The sequence below is a fragment of the Oncorhynchus nerka genome, linkage group LG7, assembly GCF_034236695.1.
Source record: "Oncorhynchus nerka isolate Pitt River linkage group LG7, Oner_Uvic_2.0, whole genome shotgun sequence".
NCBI lineage: Eukaryota > Metazoa > Chordata > Actinopteri > Salmoniformes > Salmonidae > Oncorhynchus > Oncorhynchus nerka.
Window position 1 is genome coordinate 91545588 of NC_088402.1, and position 9512 is coordinate 91555099.

Genomic DNA, 9512 nt, shown 5'->3' on the forward strand with positions numbered 1-9512 from the left:
ACATATGTTGGGAGCTGGACATATGTTGGGAGCTGGGAGCTGAACATATGTTGGGAGCTGGACATATGTTGGGAGCTGGGAGCTGGACATATGTTGGGAGCTGGGAGCTGGACATATGTTGAGAGCTGGGAGCTGAACATATGTTGGGAGCTGGGAGCTGGACATATGTTGAGAGCTGGGAGCTGGACATATGTTGGGAGCTGGGAGCTGGACATATGTTGAGAGCTGGGAGCTGGACATGTGTTGGGAGCTGGACATATGTTGGGAGCTGGGAGCTGGACATATGTTGGGAGCTGGGAGCTGGACATATGTTTGTTATGGACATTTTTGTTATGGACAATGGGTGAAATGGGTGAAAATGGGTGAAATGGGTAATCAGCGGCGATTCCTCACAGTCCTGTGAACCACTCCAAACTATCAATGCATAAATCATGAATAAAAAATTGTGTCGATATTGCAAGAAAATCTTATAATAAAAAATGTAAAAAACCATACCACAAGTTAGCTACTCTACCTTCTTCATTCATGACGAGGAAACTAACTGGAACAAAGCCAAGTTGCCCGTTCGCTAGCTAGCACATTAACCAGTAATGCAAATAAAATATGCAAATAAAATACGCCTTGCTATTTTAAAATGTTTAGCTGTCATCCTGAGGCTTAATAAGGGGGGTAAAAATGTTTGACTTATTTGTTAGAATGCAATTTCGTTATTTGTTAGCTAGCCGGGCTAACGTTACCAGTTATCTGCTGGCCAAATTAGCTAGCATTCTTGCTTCTAGTGACTATGATACATAAAATGAACTACTCACTTCAACTTCGTTTAGTTTTTTTTTATCTGAACAGCTTCTCACTTCTTTGTTTCTCCAGTTGTCAGTTCAACCACCCTCTGTTTATACACTCATTTTTAGTGGTGGGGAGTTGACTCCAAAATAATTACATTCCTCCACTTCTTGCCCGCCAACTCCAGGTGTCGGTTCGCATTTCTGTGTATCAAGCTTAGACTCCGCTAGGAATCGGACTCCTCTACCCCAGTTCTGTGTATCAAGCTTAGACTCCGCTAGGAATCGGACTCCTCTACCCCAGTTCTGTGTATCAAGCTTAGACTCCGCTAGGAATCGGACTCCTCTACCCCAGTTCTGTGTATCAAGCTTAGACTCCGCTAGGAATCGGACTCCTCTACCCTAGTTCTGTGTATCAAGCTTAGACTCCGCTAGGAATCGGACTCCACTACCCCAGTTCTGTGTATCAAGCTTAGACTCCGCTAGGAATCGGACTCCTCTACCCCAGTTCTGTTTATCAAGCTTAGACTCCGCTAGGAATCGGACTCCACTACCCCAGTTCTGTGTATTAAGCTTAGACTCCGCTAGGAATCGGACTCCTCTACCCCAGTTCTGTGTATCAAGCTTAGACTCCGCTAGGAATCGGACTCCTCTACCCCATTTCTGTGTATCAAGCTTAGACTCCGCTAGGAATCGGACTCCTCTACCCCAGTTCTGTGTATCAAGCTTAGACTCCGCTAGGAATCGGACTCCACTACCCCAGTTCTGTGTATCAAGCTTAGACTCCGCTAGGAATCGGACTCCACTACCCCAGTTCTGTGTATCAAGCTTAGACTCCGCTAGGAATCGGACTCCTCTACCCCAGTTCTGTGTATCAAGCTTAGACTCCGCTAGGAATCGGACTCCTCTACCCCAGTTCTGTGTATCAAGCTTAGACTCCGCTAGGAATCGGACTCCTCTACCCCAGTTCTGTGTATCAAGCTTAGACTCCGCTAGGAATCGGACTCCTCTACCCGTAAGATTCAGTATTTTTTCAACAGAGGAAACAATTTGCCGTAGTCTACTTCGAGAACACAAACTCTCCAATCGTTTCACAGCGAAGAAAGAGTGAGTTAGCGAGGGAGAGAGAGAGATGTGTGGTTTCAGTAGTGGCTAGGGGTTTTACTGTGAATAAGTATTGAGGGTGACAAGGGGAGACCATGATGAGCCTATTAAGAGTATTTCTCCTAATGAAGGGCTTTTTCATATGACACCTGTTTAAAAAAATACATTGATTTATGTTGGATTCTCTACTGAACCGTCTCTCTCCCTCTTTCTCCCTCTTTCTCATAGTGAAATCAAATGTTCAGCAACCAGGTAGAGCAAAGACATCAAACAGTCAGGAGGACGAGAGAGAAGAGAGAGGAGAGAGAAAAGAGAGAACGAAGAGAGGAGAGAGAAAAGAGAGAATGAGGAGAGAGAAGAGAGATGGAGCAGAGGAGAGAGAAAATAGAGAAGAGAGAAGGAAGAGAGGAGAGAGAAGGAAGAGAGGAGGAAGAGAGACAGAAGAGAGGAGAGAGAAGGAAGAGAGGAGGAAGAGAGACAGAAGAGAGGAGAGAGAAGGAAGTGAGAAGAGAGAAAAGAGAGGAGAGAGAAGGAAGAGAGGAGGAAGAGAGACAGAAGAGAGGAGAGAGACGAGAGAAAATAGAGAAGAGAGAAGGAAGAGAGGAGAGAGGAGAGAGAAGGAAGAGAGAAGAGAGGAGAGAGAATTAAGAGAGAAGAGAGAAAAGAGAGGAGAGAGAAGGAAGAGAGGAGGAAGAGAGACAGAAGAGAGGAGAGAGAAGGTTTTGGTTGATTTTGATTTCATGTAATGGAAATACGCAAAATAGTCCCAATTGGTGAAGTGAAATGAAAAAAATAACTTGTTTCAAAAAATAATTTAAAAAAATCAACTGAAAAGTATTGATTGCATATGTATTCACACCCTTTGATACGAAGCCCCTAAATAAAATCTGGTGCAATCAATTACCTTCAGAAGTCACAAAATTAGTTAAATAAAGTCCACATGTGCGCAATCTAAGTGTCACATGATCTGTCACATGATCTCAGTATATATACACCTGTTCTGAAAGACGTCAGAGTTTGCAACACTATTAAGCAAAGGGCACCATGAAGACCAAGGTCTCCAAACAGGTCAGGGACAAAGTTGTGGAGAAGTACAGATCAGGGTTGGGTTAAAAAAAAAATATCTGAAACTTTTAACATCCCACGGAGCACCATTAAATCCATTATTATTTCTTAGGGCTAGGCCCCTTTTTTCTCAATTTCCGCCTGAATGACGTGCCCAAAGTAAACTGCCTGTTGCTCAGGCCCTGAAGCCAGGATATGCATATAATTGGAACCATTGGAAAGAAAACACTTTGAAGTTTGTATAAATGTTAAAATGATGTAGGAGACTATAACATGATAGATATAGTAGAAGAAAATCAAAAGAAAAACCAACATGAATATTTTTTGTTAAGAGAGACCATCCTCTCAGAATGGCAAGTATAAGGTCATATTGACAATTAGCTCCCTATATGCAATTCATATAGCTTCCACAGGGTGTCAGAAGTCTATGTTCAAGGTTTCAGGCTTGTAACTTCAAAAACGAATAAGAAAAATCAGTTTTAGCTCAGGGACACAGTCTTGGAAATTCGTGTTTGCGCTCGCTTTGATGTGGGGCGCCATTCTCAAACAATCGCATGGCATGTTTTCGCTGTAATAGCTATGGGAAGACAGAACAGTTAGATTAACAAGGATTTAAGATTTCAGCCGATAAAAGACAATTATAAGTACCTAAATGTTTAATATCCATAATTATTTTTTGATTATTCATTTGAATTCGTCCTCCAGGTTCACCGGAAGTTGTCCCGTTAGCTAGCCCTAAAAAAATGGAAAGAATTTGGCACGACAACAAACCTGCCAAGAGAGGGCCGCCTACCAAAACTCACGGACAGGAGGGCCAGGCGAGGAAGGCAATAATCAAATAGGCAGCAAAGACACCAAAGATAACCCTGAAGGAGCTGCACAGCTCCACAGTGAAGAGTATCTGTCCATAGGACCACTTTAGGCAGTTTTCTGTTTTTTTTTTTGTCTTATTTCTTGTTTGTTTCACAATAATAAATATTTTGCATCTTCAAAGTGTGTGTTGTGTAAATCAAACGATACAAACCCCACAAAATCCATTTGAAAAACAAAATAGGAAAAATGACAAAGAGGTGAATACTTTCATGAGCCAAAGTCTAGTGATCTAATGATCATCTCTTGATGTAGAATGATTTACAGCATCTTTACACTACATTAAATAGTGATTTACAGCATCTTTACAATCCCTGTAGTTTTCAGCCTTGCCTGAAGCCATGACACTACATTAAATAGTGATTTACAGCATCTTTACAATCCCTGTAGTTTTCAGCCTTGCCTGAAACCATGACACTACATTAAATAGTGATTTACAGCATCTTTACAATCCCTGTAGTTTTCAGCCTTGCCTGAAGCCATGACACTACATTAAATAGTGATTTACAGCATCTTTACAATCCCTGTAGTTTTCAGCCTTGCCTGAAGCCATGACACTACATTAAATAGTGATTTACAGCATCTTTACAATCCCTGTAGTTTTCAGCCTTGCCTGAAACCATGACACTACATTAAATAGTGATTTACAGCATCTTTACAATCCCTGTAGTTTTCAGCCTTGCCTGAAACCATGACACTACATTAAATAGTGATTTACAGCATCTTTACAATCCCTGTAGTTTTCAGCCTTGCCTGAAACCATGACACTACATTAAATAGTGATTTACAGCATCTTTACAATCCCTGTAGTTTTCAGCCTTGCCTGAAACCATGACACTACATTAAATAGTGATTTACAGCATCTTTACAATCCCTGTAGTTTTCAGCCTTGCCTGAAGCCATGACACTACATTAAATAGTGATTTACAGCATCTTTACAATCCCTGTAGTTTTCAGCCTTGCCTGAAGCCATGACACTACATTAAATAGTGATTTACAGCATCTTTACAATCCCTGTAGTTTTCAGCCTTGCCTGAAGCCATGACACTACATTAAATAGTGATTTACAGCATCTTTACAATCCCTGTAGTTTTCAGCCTTGCCTGAAGCCATGACACTACATTAAATAGTGATTTACAGCATCTTTACAATCCCTGTAGTTTTCAGCCTTGCCTGAAACCATGACACTACATTAAATAGTGATTTACAGCATCTTTACAATCCCTGTAGTTTTCATGCCATTAAATAGTGATTTGCATCTGAAATCCCTGACACTACATTAAATAGTGATTTACAGCATCTTTACAATCCCTGTAGTTTTCAGCCTTGCCTGAAGCCATGACACTACATTAAATAGTGATTTACAGCATCTTTACAATCCCTGTAGTTTTCAGCCTTGCCTGAAGCCATGACACTACATTAAATAGTGATTTACAGCATCTTTACAATCCCTGTAGTTTTCAGCCTTGCCTGAAACCATGACACTACATTAAATAGTGATTTACAGCATCTTTACAATCCCTGTAGTTTTCAGCCTTGCCTGAAGCCATGACACTACATTAAATAGTGATTTACAGCATCTTTACAATCCCTGTAGTTTTCAGCCTTGCCTGAAGCCATGACACTACATTAAATAGTGATTTACAGCATCTTTACAATCCCTGTAGTTTTCAGCCTTGCCTGAAACCATGACACTACATTAAATAGTGATTTACAGCATCTTTACAATCCCTGTAGTTTTCAGCCTTGCCTGAAGCCATGACACTACATTAAATAGTGATTTACAGCATCTTTACAATCCCTGTAGTTTTCAGCCTTGCCTGAAGCCATGACACTACATTAAATAGTGATTTACAGCATCTTTACAATCCCTGTAGTTTTCAGCCTTGCCTGAAACCATGACACTACATTAAATAGTGATTTACAGCATCTTTACAATCCCTGTAGTTTTCAGCCTTGCCTGAAGCCATGACACTACATTAAATAGTGATTTACAGCATCTTTACAATCCCTGTAGTTTTCAGCCTTGCCTGAAGCCATGACACTACATTAAATAGTGATTTACAGCATCTTTACAATCCCTGTAGTTTTCAGCCTTGCCTGAAGCCATGACACTACATTAAATAGTGATTTACAGCATCTTTACAATCCCTGTAGTTTTCAGCCTTGCCTGAAGCCATGACACTACATTAAATAGTGATTTACAGCATCTTTACAATCCCTGTAGTTTTCAGCCTTGCCTGAAGCCATGACACTACATTAAATAGTGATTTACAGCATCTTTACAATCCCTGTAGTTTTCAGCCTTGCCTGAAGCCATGACACCTGAAGCATCTTTACAATCCTGTAGTTTTCAGCCTTGCCTGACATGACACTACATTAAATAGTGATTTACAGCATCTTTACAATCCCTGTAGTTTTCAGCCTTGCCTGAAGCCATGACACTACATTAAATAGTGATTTACAGCATCTTTACAATCCCTGTAGTTTTCAGCCTTGCCTGAAACCATGACACTACATTAAATAGTGATTTACAGCATCTTTACAATCCCTGTAGTTTTCAGCCTTGCCTGAAGCCATGACACTACATTAAATAGTGATTTACAGCATCTTTACAATCCCTGTAGTTTTCAGCCTTGCCTGAAGCCATGACACTACATTAAATAGTGATTTACAGCATCTTTACAATCCCTGTAGTTTTCAGCCTTGCCTGAAGCCATGACACTACATTAAATAGTGATTTACAGCATCTTTACAATCCCTGTAGTTTTCAGCCTTGCCTGAAGCCATGACACTACATTAAATAGTGATTTACAGCATCTTTACAATCCCTGTAGTTTTCAGCCTTGCCTGAAGCCATGACACTACATTAAATAGTGATTTACAGCATCTTTACAATCCCTGTAGTTTTCAGCCTTGCCTGAAACCATGACACTACATTAAATAGTGATTTACAGCATCTTTACAATCCCTGTAGTTTTCAGCCTTGCCTGAAACCATGACACTACATTAAATAGTGATTTACAGCATCTTTACAATCCCTGTAGTTTTCAGCCTTGCCTGAAGCCATGACACTACATTAAATAGTGATTTACAGCATCTTTACAATCCCTGTAGTTTTCAGCCTTGCCTGAAACCATGACACTACATTAAATAGTGATTTACAGCATCTTTACAATCCCTGTAGTTTTCAGCCTTGCCTGAAGCCATGACACTACATTAAATAGTGATTTACAGCATCTTTACAATCCCTGTAGTTTTCAGCCTTGCCTGAAACCATGACACTACATTAAATAGTGATTTACAGCATCTTTACAATCCCTGTAGTTTTCAGCCTTGCCTGAAGCCATGACACTACATTAAATAGTGATTTACAGCATCTTTACAATCCCTGTAGTTTTCAGCCTTGCCTGAAGCCATGACACTACATTAAATAGTGATTTACAGCATCTTTACAATCCCTGTAGTTTTCAGCCTTGCCTGAAGCCATGACACTACATTAAATAGTGATTTACAGCATCTTTACAATCCCTGTAGTTTTCAGCCTTGCCTGAAACCATGACACTACATTAAATAGTGATTTACAGCATCTTTACAATCCCTGTAGTTTTCAGCCTTGCCTGAAGCCATGACACTACATTAAATAGTGATTTACAGCATCTTTACAATCCCTGTAGTTTTCAGCCTTGCCTGAAACCATGACACTACATTAAATAGTGATTTACAGCATCTTTACAATCCCTGTAGTTTTCAGCCTTGCCTGAAACCATGACACTACATTAAATAGTGATTTACAGCATCTTTACAATCCCTGTAGTTTTCAGCCTTGCCTGAAGCCATGACACTACATTAAATAGTGATTTACAGCATCTTTACAATCCCTGTAGTTTTCAGCCTTGCCTGAAGCCATGACACTACATTAAATAGTGATTTACAGCATCTTTACAATCCCTGTAGTTTTCAGCCTTGCCTGAAGCCATGACACTACATTAAATAGTGATTTACAGCATCTTTACAATCCCTGTAGTTTTCAGCCTTGCCTGAAACCATGACACTACATTAAATAGTGATTTACAGCATCTTTACAATCCCTGTAGTTTTCAGCCTTGCCTGAAACCATGACACTACATTAGATAGTGATTTACAGCATCTTTACAATCCCTGTAGTTTTCAGCCTTGCCTGAAACCATGACACTACATTAAATAGTGATTTACAGCATCTTTACAATCCCTGTAGTTTTCAGCCTTGCCTGAAGCCATGACACTACATTAAATAGTGATTTACAGCATCTTTACAATCCCTGTAGTTTTCAGCCTTGCCTGAAGCCATGACACTACATTAAATAGTGATTTACAGCATCTTTACAATCCCTGTAGTTTTCAGCCTTGCCTGAAGCCATGACACTACATTAAATAGTGATTTACAGCATCTTTACAATCCCTGTAGTTTTCAGCCTTGCCTGAAGCCATGACACTACATTAAATAGTGATTTACAGCATCTTTACAATCCCTGTAGTTTTCAGCCTTGCCTGAAACCATGACACTACATTAAATAGTGATTTACAGCATCTTTACAATCCCTGTAGTTTTCAGCCTTGCCTGAAGCCATGACACTACATTAAATAGTGATTTACAGCATCTTTACAATCCCTGTAGTTTTCAGCCTTGCCTGAAGCCATGACACTACATTAAATAGTGATTTACAGCATCTTTACAATCCCTGTAGTTTTCAGCCTTGCCTGAAGCCATGACACTACATTAAATAGTGATTTACAGCATCTTTACAATCCCTGTAGTTTTCAGCCTTGCCTGAAGCCATGACACTACATTAAATAGTGATTTACAGCATCTTTACAATCCCTGTAGTTTTCAGCCTTGCCTGAAGCCATGACACTACATTAAATAGTGATTTACAGCATCTTTACAATCCCTGTAGTTTTCAGCCTTGCCTGAAGCCATGACACTACATTAAATAGTGATTTACAGCATCTTTACAATCCCTGTAGTTTTCAGCCTTGCCTGAAGCCATGACACTACATTAAATAGTGATTTACAGCATCTTTACAATCCCTGTAGTTTTCAGCCTTGCCTGAAGCCATGACACTACATTAAATAGTGATTTACAGCATCTTTACAATCCCTGTAGTTTTCAGCCTTGCCTGAAGCCATGACACTACATTAAATAGTGATTTACAGTATCTCGTGTAATTGCTGTAGTTTTCAGCCTTGCCTGAAACCATGACACTACATTAAATAGTGATTTACAGTATCTCGTGTAATTGCTGTAGTTTTCAGCCTTGCCTGAAACCATGACACTACATTAAATAGTGATTTACAGCATCTTTACAATCCCTGTAGTTTTCAGCCTTGCCTGAAGCCATGACACTACATTAAATAGTGATTTACAGTATCTCGTGTAATTGCTGTAGTTTTCAGCCTTGCCTGAAACCATGACACTACATTAAATAGTGATTTACAGTATCTTTACAATCCCTGTAGTTTTCAGCCTTGCCTGAAGCCATGACACTACATTAAATAGTGATTTACAGTATCTCGTGTAATTGCTGTAGTTTTCAGCCTTGCCTGAAGCCATGACACTACATTAAATAGTGATTTACAGTATCTCGTGTAATTGCTGTAGTTTTCAGCCTTGCCTGAAACCATGACACTACATTAAATAGTGGTTTACAGTA